The sequence below is a fragment of the Euprymna scolopes genome, chromosome 31, assembly GCF_053919585.1.
Source record: "Euprymna scolopes isolate OS-2025 chromosome 31, ASM5391958v1, whole genome shotgun sequence".
In the NCBI taxonomy this organism is placed as follows: domain Eukaryota; kingdom Metazoa; phylum Mollusca; class Cephalopoda; order Sepiida; family Sepiolidae; genus Euprymna; species Euprymna scolopes.
In genome coordinates, this window is record NC_136512.1 from 47,374,541 (window position 1) to 47,389,876 (window position 15,336).

The 15,336-nt window shown below is 21.1% G+C and overlaps 1 protein-coding gene across 2 annotated transcripts in view; it reads left to right on the top strand.

The window, feature by feature from the left end:
* LOC145255735 (selenoprotein N-like) overlaps positions 1 to 15,336 on the top strand; it is a 369,827-nt gene that overhangs the window by 42,789 nt on the left and 311,702 nt on the right. The gene's annotated exons all lie outside the window — the stretch shown is intronic.

The window sequence follows — 15,336 nt, forward strand, 5'->3', positions numbered from 1 at the left end:
TATTCAAATTATAAGAATTCCATTTGACTGAGTGAATGAGCTATTCTAGCAGGTCAATACAAAGATTCCCATGAACTTAAACGCTATTATTCAATGTAAAATTCCATATATATATGGTTATATATGTATATATATATGGTTATATATATATATGGTTATATATATATATGGTTATATATATATATGGTTATATATATATATGGTTATATATATATATGGTTATATATATATATATGGTTATATATATATATATGGTTATATATCTGGTTATATATATATGGTTATATATATATATATGGTTATACATATATATATATATATATATGGTTATACATATATATATATATATATATATATATATGGATATATATATACATATATGGTTATATATATATATATATATATATGGTTATATATGTACACATATGGTTGTATATATATATATACATATATGGTTGTATATATATATATATATATACATATATGGTTATATATATATATATATATATAGTTATATAAATATATGGTTATGTATATATATATATATGGTTATGTATATATATATGGTTATGTATATATATATATATGGTTATGTATATATATATATATATGGTTATATATATATATATATATGGTTATATATGGTTATGTATATATATATATGGTTATATATATATATATATATGGTTATATATGGATATATATATATATATATGGTTATATATGGTTATATATATATATATATATGGTTATATATATATATATATATGGTTATTGTTGTGGTGGCAATCACTTATTTGCATATACGAATAACATAACACTATAAATGGCAAGCCTAGGTTGGCCTTGGGGTGTCTTACTCAAATGCCACCGGAAGTGACGCCGAAGAGTGTACATGTCCTCCCACCAAGATACTCTGACTAGACACCGTCATTTGTACATATTGTAAATATACCTTTTCTTTAATACACTTATTATTGCGTTATCTTGTTGTTTGCGTCTTCATTGTATTTCCTTACTAATTATTGTTCAACCTTGCAACCACAACAGTTTATATATATATATATGGTTATATATATATATATATATATGGTTATATATATATATATATATGGTTATATATATATATTGTTATATATATATACATATATATATATATATATGGTTATATATATATATTGTTATATATATATATATATATATATATATATATATGGTTATATATATATATTGTTATATATATATATATATATATATATATATATATATATGGTTATATATATATATATATATGGTTATATATATATATATATATGGTTATATATATATATATATATATATATGGTTATATATATATATATATATATAGTTATATATATATATGGTTTGATATATACATATATATGGTTATATATAGATATCGAAAAACAAAAAGAAGCGAGAATCAAGTAAAAAAATAATAGTGAGCAGTGTGGAGCAACATTCTCGCATTTATATGTCTGCCACGACTGCGGTCACCATTGCCAGTCTCTAGACATACTGAAGTGCCACATATGTCTAAGTGAATGTCGAAACGCTGAGTTCTAGACCTTCAGGTCAATTGTCTGCGTCTCATACGTCGAAAATCAACAGAGAGTCCATCATATATATATATATATACATATATATATATATATATATATATATATATGGTTATATATATATATATATGGTTATATATATATATATATATATATATATATATATGGTTATATATATATATATATATATATATAGATATATGGTTATATATATACATATATAGATATATGGTTATATATATATATGGTTATATATATACATATATAGATATATGGTTATATATATATATGGTTATATATATACATATATAGATATATGGTTATATATATATATGGTTATATATATACATATATAGATATATGGTTATATATATATATGGTTATATATATACATATATATATATATGGTTATATATATATACATTTATATGATTATATATTTATATATATATACATAGATATATATATATGGTTATATATTTATATATATATATATATGGTTATATATATATATATATGGTTATATATATATATATATATATATGGTTATATATATATATATATATATATATATATGGTTATATATATATATATATATGGTTATATATATATATATATATATATATATATATATGGTTATATATATATATATATATATATATATATATATATATATATGGTTATATATATATGGTCATTTCTATATATATATAGTTATATATATATATATATGGTCATTTATATATATATATGGTTATTTATATATATGGTTATATATATGTAAATATTTATGGTTATATATATATACATATATATTAATGGTTATATATATATATTTATGGTTATATATATATATGGTTATATATATATGGTTATATATATATATATATGGTAATATATATATATGGTTATAAATATATATATATTTGTATATATATATGGTTTTATATATATATACATGGTTGTATATATACATATATGGTTGTATATATATATACATATATGGTTGTATATATATACATATATGGTTATATATATATATATATATATATATATATATATGGTTATATACATATATATATATATGGTTGTATATACATACATATGGTTAAATATATATATATATATATATATATAATATATATGCTTATATAAATATATATATATGGTTATATAAATATATATATATGGTTATATATACATACATATGGTTAAATATATATATATATATATATATATATATATGGTTATATATATATATATATATATATGGTAATATATATATATATATGGTTATATATATATACATATGTTTATATATATATACATATGGTACTATATATATGGTTATATATATATGGTTATATATGAGGTTCTATATATATATTGTTATATATATATGGTTATATATATATATATAGTTATATATATATGGTTATATATATATATGGTTATATATATATATGGTTATATATATATATGGTTTTATATATATATATAGTTATATATATACATATGGTTATATATATATATGGTTATATATATATATATATATATGGTTATATATATATATATATACATATGGTTATATATATATATATATATATATATATATGGTTATATATATATATATATGGTTATATATATACATATGGTTATATATATATGGTTATATATATACATATGGTTATATATATATATATATATATGGTATATATACATATGGTTATATATATATACATATGGTTATATATATATACATATGGTTTTATATATACATATGGTTATATATATATATATGGTTATATATATACATATATATGGTTATATATATATGGTTATATATATATATATATGGTTACATATATAGATATATATACATATGGTTGTATATATATGGTTATATATATATATATAGTTATATATATATATATGGTCATTTATATATATGGTTATATGTATATATTTATGGTCATTTATATATATGGTTATATATATATATATGGTTATATATATATATATATATATATATATGGTTATATATATATATATATGGTTATATATATATATATATATATATATATGGTTATATATATACATATGGTTAAATATATATGGTTATATATGTATATATGATAATATATATACATATTGTTATATATGTAGTGTTATATATGTATATATGGTTATATATATATGGTTATATATATATGGTTATAAATATATATATATGTGGTTATATATATATGTGTTTATATATATATACACACATATATATAGTTATATATATATATATATACATGGTTATATATATATGGTTATATATATATATTGTTATATATATATGGTTATATATATATATATGGTTATATATATATATATGGTTATATATATATGGATATATATATATGGTTATATATATATATATGGATATATATATTTTGATATATATATATATATCTGGATATATATATATATGGATATATATATGTATATCTGGATATATATATAAATATATATAAATATATATATATGGATATATGTACATATATGGATATATATATATGGATATATATATATATGGATATGGATATATATATAGGTATATATCTATATATATATATTTGTATGGATATATATATATGCATATATATATGGATATATATATATGGAGATATATATGGATATATATATATGAATATATATACAGTGATGATCATATTTATTGGCACGGTAAAATAAAAGTTAAATTTTGTCTAATAAATTCTAAAAAGGGATTAAATTAAAGAAAATAACAAAGTATATTATGTATTTTTAACTGGCCTTTCTGATGCAGCAATCGGATTTTAGAAAAAATAAATAACAAAGGAACAACAAACATAATTGCAAAAAACCCTTGTTCAAAATTATTGGCACGATTTATTTAATAATCAATTGTATAGCCTTTGGCCTTGATTACCTTCCTCAGTCGCTGTTCATAGTTTACAACCAAGTTGTTGCACTCTTCAGTAGTAATTTTAGCCCACTCTTCCTGACAATAATCCTCCAATTGAGTAAGATTCTTAGGCTTCCTTTGCATTACCCTCAATTTTAATGTTCTCCATAAATTTTCAATTGGATTAAGGTCTGGGCTTTGTGATGGCCACTCCAAAACATTAATATGATTGTCCTCAAGCCATTTCTTAGTCAGTTTAGCCGAATGCTTTGGGTCATTATCTTGCATGAACCACCAACGACGACCAAGTGAGAGCTCTTTAGCAGAGTCTTTCAGGTTTTCATCCAATATTTTAACATAATCTTCCTTTTTTATGCTACCTGTGACCTTAACAAGTCGCCCTGGTCCAGAGGCAGCAAAGGATCCCCAAAACATCAAACTGCTCCCACCGTGCTTCACTGTGGGTATGGTGTTCTTAGGCAGGAAAGCTTCGCCAGATTTTCTGTAAATATGACACTTTATTATGGCCAAATAACTCTATTTTCGTTTCGTCAGTCCATAGAACACGTTTCCAGAATGCAACATCTTTATCAATATGACGTTTTGCAAAGGCTAGCCTTGCTTTCAGGTGCATAGGCTTCAATAAGGGAGTCTTTCTCGGACGACATGCTTTTAAACCAGCTCTCTTCAAAACTCTACCAACTGTATGTCGAGATACATTCACTCCAGAGGTGCTCTGTTCATCAACAATCTCCCCAACAGAGATCCTTGGGTTTTGTTTACTTGTCGAACAATTTTCCGTTCATCTCTTGGGGAAAGAATCCTTTTTCTCCCTCTACCCTCTAAACTCATAACGTGGCCTTGCGATTTGAACTTGTTTATTATGGCTCTAACAGTGGATTTGGGAAGGTTTAGCTTCTTTGAAATCTTATCATAGCCTTCCCCATTGGTATGGCATGCTACAACAAGCTTCCTGACGTCTTCGCTGTGTTCCTTAGTTTTAACCATGGCGATTGAAAATTATAATTTAGTCACTTATAATAGTTTAAATAAATCGCTATCTAAAAATTATCTGAAAAAAATTATTCACTGAATTAGCATTAAACAAGCATAATATGGCTATAAAAAAGTTCAGAAAGCACGTAAACCGGAAATTGATTGATATTATACTGATACTAAAAGAAAAACAAAGCCGTGCCAATAATTTTGAACAAGGGTTTTTTGCAATTATGTTTGTTGTTCCTTTGTTATTTATTTTTTCTAAAATCCGATTGCTGCATCGGAAAGGCCAGTTAAAAATACATAATATACTTTGTTATTTTCTTTAATTTAATCCCTTTTTTAGAATTTATTAGACAAAATTTAACTTTTATTTTACCGTGCCAATAAATATGATCATCACTGTATATATGAATATATATATATATGAATATATATATATATGAATATATATATATATGAATATATATATATATATGAATATATATATATATGAATATATATATATATGAATATATATATATATGAATATATATATATGGATATATATATATATGGATATATATATATATATATATATATATATATATATATATATATGGATATAAGGATATATATATATATATGGATATATATATATGGATTTAAATATATATATATATATATGGATGGATATATATATATATATGGATATATATATATATATATGGATATATATATATATGGATGGATATATATATATATGGATATATATATATATATATGGATATATATATATATGGATAGATATATATATATATGGATATATATGGATATATATATATGGATATATATATATGGATATATATATATGGATATATATATATATATATATATATATGGATATATATATATATATGGATATATATATATATATGGATATATATATATATATGGATATATATATGGATATATATATATATGGATATATATATGGATATATATATATGGATATATATATATATATATGGATATGGATATATATATATATATATGGATATATATATATATATGGATATATATAGATATATATATATGGATATATATATATATATATGGATATATATATATATATATGGATATATATATATATATGGATATGGATATATATATATATATGGATATATATATATATATGGATATATATATGGATATATATATATATGGTTATATATATATATGGATATATATATGGATATATATGGATATATATATATATATATATGGTTATATATATATATGGTTATATATATATATATATATATATATGGTTATATATATGTATATATATGGTTATATATATATATATGGTTATATATATATATATGGTTATATATATATATATATATGGTTATATATATATATATATGGTTATATATATATATATATATATATATGGTTATATATATATATATGGTTATATATATATATATATGGTTATATATATATATATATCGTTATATATAATATATATATATATATATCGTTATATATATATATGGTTATATATTTATATGTACATGGTTATATATATATGGTTATATATATATACGGTTGTATATATATATATGGTTATATATATATATATATATATATATATCGTTATATATATATATATGGTTATATATTTATATATACATGGTTATATATATATGGTTATATATATATACGGTTGTATATATATATGGTTATAAATATATATATATATATGGTTATATATATATGGTTATGGTTATATATATATATATATATATGGTTATATATGAGGTTATATATATATATATATGGTTATATATATATATATGGTTATATATATATATATATGGGTATATATATATATATATATGGTTATATATATATGGTTATATATGAGGTTCTATATATATATGGTTATATATGAGGTTCTATATATATATGGTTATATATATATGGTTATATATATATATGGTTATATATATATAGTTATATATATACATATGGTTATATATATACATATATTGTTATATATATATGGTTATATATATAGATATGGTTATATATACATGTATATGGTTATATATATATATGGTTATATATATACATATATATGGTTATATATATGGTTATATATATATATATGGTCATATATATACATATATATGGTTATATATATATATGGTCATATATATACATATATATGGTTATATATATATGGTTATATCCATACATGTATATGGTTATATATATATGGTTGTATATATACATATATATGGTTGTATATATGCATATATATATATCTATTGTTATATATATATGGTTTTATATATATATGGTTATATATATATATTGTTATATATATATATATGGGTATATATATATTGGTATATATATATTGTTATATATATATGGTTATATATATATATGGGTATATATATATGGTTATATATATATGGTTATATATATAGGGTTATATATATATATGGTTATATATATATATTGTTTTATATATATATGGTTTTATATATATATATACATATATATATATATGGGTATACATATATATATATATATATGGTTATACATATATATATATGGTTATACATATATATATATAGGGGTATACATATATATATATATGGTTATATATATATATAAGGTTATATATATATATATAGTTGTGTATATATATATGGTTATATATATATATATATATATATATATATATATATATATATATGGTTTTATATATATATGGTTATATATATATATATATATATATATATATATATATATATGGTTTTATATATATATGGTTATGTATATATATATATAGTTATATATTGTTATATATATATAGTTATATATAGTTATATATATAATTATATATATAGTTATATATATATGGTTATATATATAGTTACATATATATGGTTATATATATATGGTTATATATATATGGTTATATATATATATGGTTATATATATATATATGGTTATAAATATATATATATTGTTTTATATATATATATGTATGGTTTTATATATATATATATGTATATATATATAGTTTTATATATATATATATTTTGTTATATATATATATATTGTTTTATATATATATATGGTTTTATATATATATATATATATGGTTAGATATATATATATATATATGGTTTTATATATATATATATATGGTTAGATATATATATATATATATATGGTTAGATATATATATATATATATTATATATATATATTGTTAGATATATATATATATATATATATGGTTAGATATATATATATATATTGTTGGATATATATATATATATGTGGGTATATATATATATATATATATATATGGGTATATATATATATATATATATATATATATATATATGGGTATATATATATATATATATATATGGTTATATATATATATGGTTATATATATATATGGTTATATATATATATCTATATGGTTATATATATATATGGTTATATGTATTTAGCCATATAAATATATGGTTATATGTATATATCTATATATATATGGTTATATGTATATATATATATGGTTATATGTATATATATATATGGTTATATGTATATATATATATGGTTATATGTATGGTTATATGTATATATATTTATGGTTATATATATGGTTATATGTATATATATATGGTTATATATATATATGGTTATATATATATATATATGGTTATATATATATATATATATGGTTATATATATATATATGGTTATATATATATATATGGTTATATATATATATATATATATGGTTATATGTATATATATATGGTTATATGTATATATCTCTATATATATGGTTATATGTATATATCTATATATATATGGTTATATGTATATATGTATTTATATGGTTATATGTATATATCTATATATATATATGGTTATATATATATATATATGGTTATATATATATGGTTTTATATATATTGTTATATATATATATATATATATGGTTATATATATATGGTTTTTTATATATGGTTATATATATAAATATATATATATGGTTATATATATATATATATGGTTATATATATATGGTTTTTTATATATGGTTATATATATAAATATATATATATGGTTATATATATATATATATGGTTATATATATATGGTTATATATATAAATATATATATGTGGGATTATATATATATATATATATATATATATTGTTTTATATATATGGTTATATATATATAAATATGGGGTTATATATATATATATATATATATATATATATATGGGGTTATATATATATATATATGGTTATATATATATGGTTATATATATATATATTGTTTTATATATATGGTTATATATATATAAATATATATGTATGGGGTTATATATATATATATATATATATATATATATATATATATATATGGTTGTATATATATATATGGTTGTATATATATATATGGTTGTATATATATATATGGTTATATATATATATATGGTTATATATATATGGTTTTATATATATATATATATATGGTTATATATATATATATGGTTATATATATGGTTATATATATATATATGGTTATATATATATGGTTATATATATATATGTTTATATATATATATGGTTATATATATATTGTTGTATATATATATATATATATACATATAAATATGGTTATATATATATTGTTATATATATATACATATATATATGGTTATATATATTGTTTATATATATATTCATGGTTATATATATATATATATTGTTTTATATATATATTGTTATATATGCATATATATATTGTTTTATATATATATATATAGTTATATATATATATGGTTATATATATATATATATATGGTTATATATATATATATATATATGGTTATATATATATATATATATATATGGTTATATATATATATATATATATGGTTATATATATATATATATATATATATATGGTTTTATATATATATGGATATGTATATATATATATATATGGTTATGTATATATATATAAATATATATATATATGGTTGTATGTATAGATATATAAATATATATATATATATATATATATATATATGGTTGTATGTATAGATATATAAATATATATATATATATATATATATATATATATGGTAGTATATATATATATATATATATGCATATATATATATATATATATGGTTATGCATCTATATATATATATAAATATGTTTTTTGGACTAGTTAAAATTCTCCCACTGATCGGATGCCCACCAAAACTCCTCAGCATTATAAGATCCTTTCATGATGGCATGAGGAGCACTGTGCAATTTAACGGTGGCAAGTCTGCTGAGTTCGGGGTGAGGAGTGGTGTCAAACAGGGTTGTGTGTTGGCCCCAACACTCTTAGGCATCTTCTTCTCCCTACTACTGAAGCATGCTTTCAAGAACACAACGGATGGTATCTGCTTGCACTCCAGGTGAGATGGTGGTCTCTTCAACATCGCCAGACTCCGCTCCAGGACAAAGACCAGGACTGTTCGGATAAGAGACATGCCCTTGGCCGATGATGCAGCTATAGCATCGCATTAGGAAGATGGTCTTCAAAGACTGATGGATAGGTTTGCTAATGCTTGCAGCCTGGTCGGTCTCACCATCAGCCAGAAGAAAACCCAAGTCATGGGACAAGCAACCGCCTCTCCACCCAGCATCACAATCCAAGGCACACCACTAGAGGTCCTACGCCAGTGTCAATATCTAGGCTCCACTGCTTCAGACACCCTCTCATTGGACGTGGAGCTAAACAAAAGGATTGGAAAGGCATCCACAACCCTCTCTACACTAACTAAAAGAGTCCGGGAAAACAGACACCTTACCACCTCCACCAAGATGACCGTCTACAGAGCGTGCATTCTCAGTGTTCTACTGTATGGGGGTGAATCCTGGACTATATACTCAACACAAGAGAGGAAACTCCAGGTCTTCCATATGAGATGTATACGTAGGATACTTGGTATCACATGGCAGGACAGAGTGAGTAATACTGATGTTCTGCAGAGAGTGGGCATCCCATCCATTTACTCCCTACTGCGTGAGCGACGTCTTCGCTGGCTGGGCCATGTGCGCAGGATGGATGATGGGCGCATCCCTAAAGAACTTTTCTATGGCGAGCTTGCCTCAGGCTCAAGAAAGAGGGGGCGACCCCATCTTTGCTACAGGGATGTCTACAAGCATGACATGAAGGCTCTCTCGGTGGACAGGAATACATGGGAAGCCTCTGCAGCTGACAGAACTGCCTGGAGGAAAATGATACGCCAGGGGATTATCATCAGCGAGAGGACCCTCCATGTTGAAAACGCTGCAAGGAGAGCTAGGAGAAGAGCGAGTGTACAGGCGGAACAGCCGGACGAAGCGGCAAATTGCATAACAACCTTCGTATGTCAAGGCTGTGGCAGACTATGCAAATCAAGAATTGGTCTCTACAGTCACACAAAAGGATGCATACAGGCAACATCTTAATACGGCGCTGATCCATAGTCGTTTCGATTGACGGATGCAACAGAGATATATATATATATATATGGTTATGTATCTATATATATATATAAATATGTTTTTGTATATATATATATATATATATATATGGTTATGTATATATATATATATAAATATGTTTTTGTATATATATATATATATATGGTTATGTATATATATATATGTTATGTATATATATATATATATATGTTATGTATATATATATATATATATGTTATGTATATATATATATATATGTTATGTATATATATATATATATATGTTATGTATATATATGTATATATGTTATGTATATATATATATATATGTTATGTATATATATATATATGTTATGTATATATATATATATATATGTTATGTATATATATATATATATATGGTTATGTATATATATATATATGGTTATATATATATATATATATATATGGTTATGTATATATATATATATGGTTATATATATATATATATATATATATGGTTATATATATATATATATGGTTATATATATATATATGGTTATGTATATATATATGGTTATGTATATATATATATATATATATATATATATGGTTATGTATATATATATATATATATGGTTATGTATATATATATATATATATGGTTATGTATATATATATATATGGTTATGTATATATATATATATGGTTATGTATATATATATATATATATGGTTATGTATATATATATATATATATATGGTTATGTATATATATATATATGGTTATGTATATATATATATATATATATGGTTATGTATATGTATATAAATATATATATGGTTATGTATATGTGTATATATATATATATATATATATATGGTTATGTATATGTATATATATATATATATATGGTTATGTATATGTATATATATATATATATATGGTTATGTATATATATATATATATGGTTACGTATATGTATATATATATATATGGTTATGTATATGTATATATATATATATATGGTTATGTATATATATATATATATATGGTTATGTATATGTATATATATATATATATATGGTTATGTATATGTATATATATATATGGTTATGTATATATATATATACACATATATATGGTTATGTATATATATATATATATATATATATGGTTATGTATATATATATATATATATATGGTTATGTATATATATATATATATATATGGTTATGTATATATGTATATATATATGGTTATCTATATATATATATATATATATGGTTATGTATATATGTATATATATATATATATTGTTATGTATATATATATATGGTTATGTATATATGGTTATGTATATATATATATTGTTATGTATATATATGTATATTGTTATGTGTATATATATATATATTGTTATGTATATATTGTTATGTATGAGCATTTTTATGTTAATTTTATTTTTATTTCGGACTATTAGTCTCATCTTTATTAGTTGTTGCTCATCTCAAAATAAAAAATTCCAATTAAGGAATAATATATATATATACCAATCGGTACGGACCCGACTATGGAAGATCAGATAATAAATAAAAAAAAAAAGTGGATTTATAAGATCAAAGAATCCAACCTTGATCGCCCTTCGGGGCCCGTGGCGCAGTTGATAGAGACGTTGAATCTCTACGGTTCCAGATGAGCATTGTCTGAAGATAGCGGTTTCAATCCCACCCAAAGCGTGCAAGAGGTAATTGGTCAAAAATGTGGTGAGACGACGACAACTACGGATGACAGTGATGGCTGAGAATGCAGTTAGGAGATTCGAAGTTTCTATCCGTCGCGGTTAACACCTGACGAAGGCCAGAGGAAGTTGGCCGAAACGTTGTGAACCAATAAAAACAAACAAACAACAACTAATAAAGATGAGACTAATAGTCCGAAATAAAAATAAAATCAACATAAAAATGCTCATCTCAAAATAAAAAATTCCAATTAAGGAATAATATATATGTATACCAATCGGTACGGACCCAACTATGGAAGATCAGATAATAAATAAAAAAAAAAAAATGTGGATTTATAAGATCAAAGAATCCAACCTTGATCGCCCTTCGGGGCCCGTGGCGCAGTTGATAGAGACATTGAATCTCTACGGTTCCAGATGAGCATTGTCTGAAGATAGCGGTTTCAATCCCACGCAAAGCATGCCAGAGATAATTGGTCAAAAATGTGGTGAGACGACGACAACTACGGATGACAGTGATGGCTGAGAATGCAGTTAGGAGATTCGAAGTTCCTATCCGTCGCGGTTACCACCTGACGAAGGCCAGAGGAAGTTGGCCGAAACATTGTGAACCAATAAAAACAAACAAACAACAACTAATAAAGATGAGACTAATAGTCCGAAATAAAAATAAAATTAACATAAAAATGCTCATCTCAAAATAAAAAATTCCAATTAAGGAATAATATATATGTATACCAATCGGTACGGACCCGACTATGGAAGATCAGATAATAAATAAAAAAAAAAAATGTGGATTTATAAGATCAAAGAATCCAACCTTGATCGCCCTTCGGGGCCCGTGGCGCAGTTGATAGAGACGTTGAATCTCTACGGTTCCAGATGAGCATTGTCTGAAGATAGCGGTTTCAATCTCACCCAAAGCGTGCCAGAGGTAATTGGTCAAAAATGTGGTGAGACGATGACAACTACGGATGACAGTGATGGCTGAGAATGCAGTTAGGAGATTCGAAGTTCCTATCCGTCGCGGTTACCACCTGACGAAGGCCAGAGGAAGTTGGCCGAAACGTTGTGAACCAATAAAACAAACAAACAACAACTAATAAAGATGAGACTAATAGTCCGAAATAAAAAAAAAATCAACATAAAAATGCTCATCTCAAAATAAAAAATTCCAATTAAGGAATAATATATATATATATGGTTATGTATATATATATATATGGTTATGTATATATATATATATATATGGTTATGTATATATATATATGGTTATGTATATATATATATGGTTATGTATATATATATTGTTATGTATATATATATATATATTGTTATGTATATATATATATATTGTTATGTATATATATATATATATATTGTTATGTATATATATATATATTGTTATGTATATATGGTTATGTATATATATATATATAAATATGTTTTTGTATATATATATATGGTTATGTATATATATATATATAAATATGTTTTTGTATATATATATATGGTTATGTATATATATATATATAT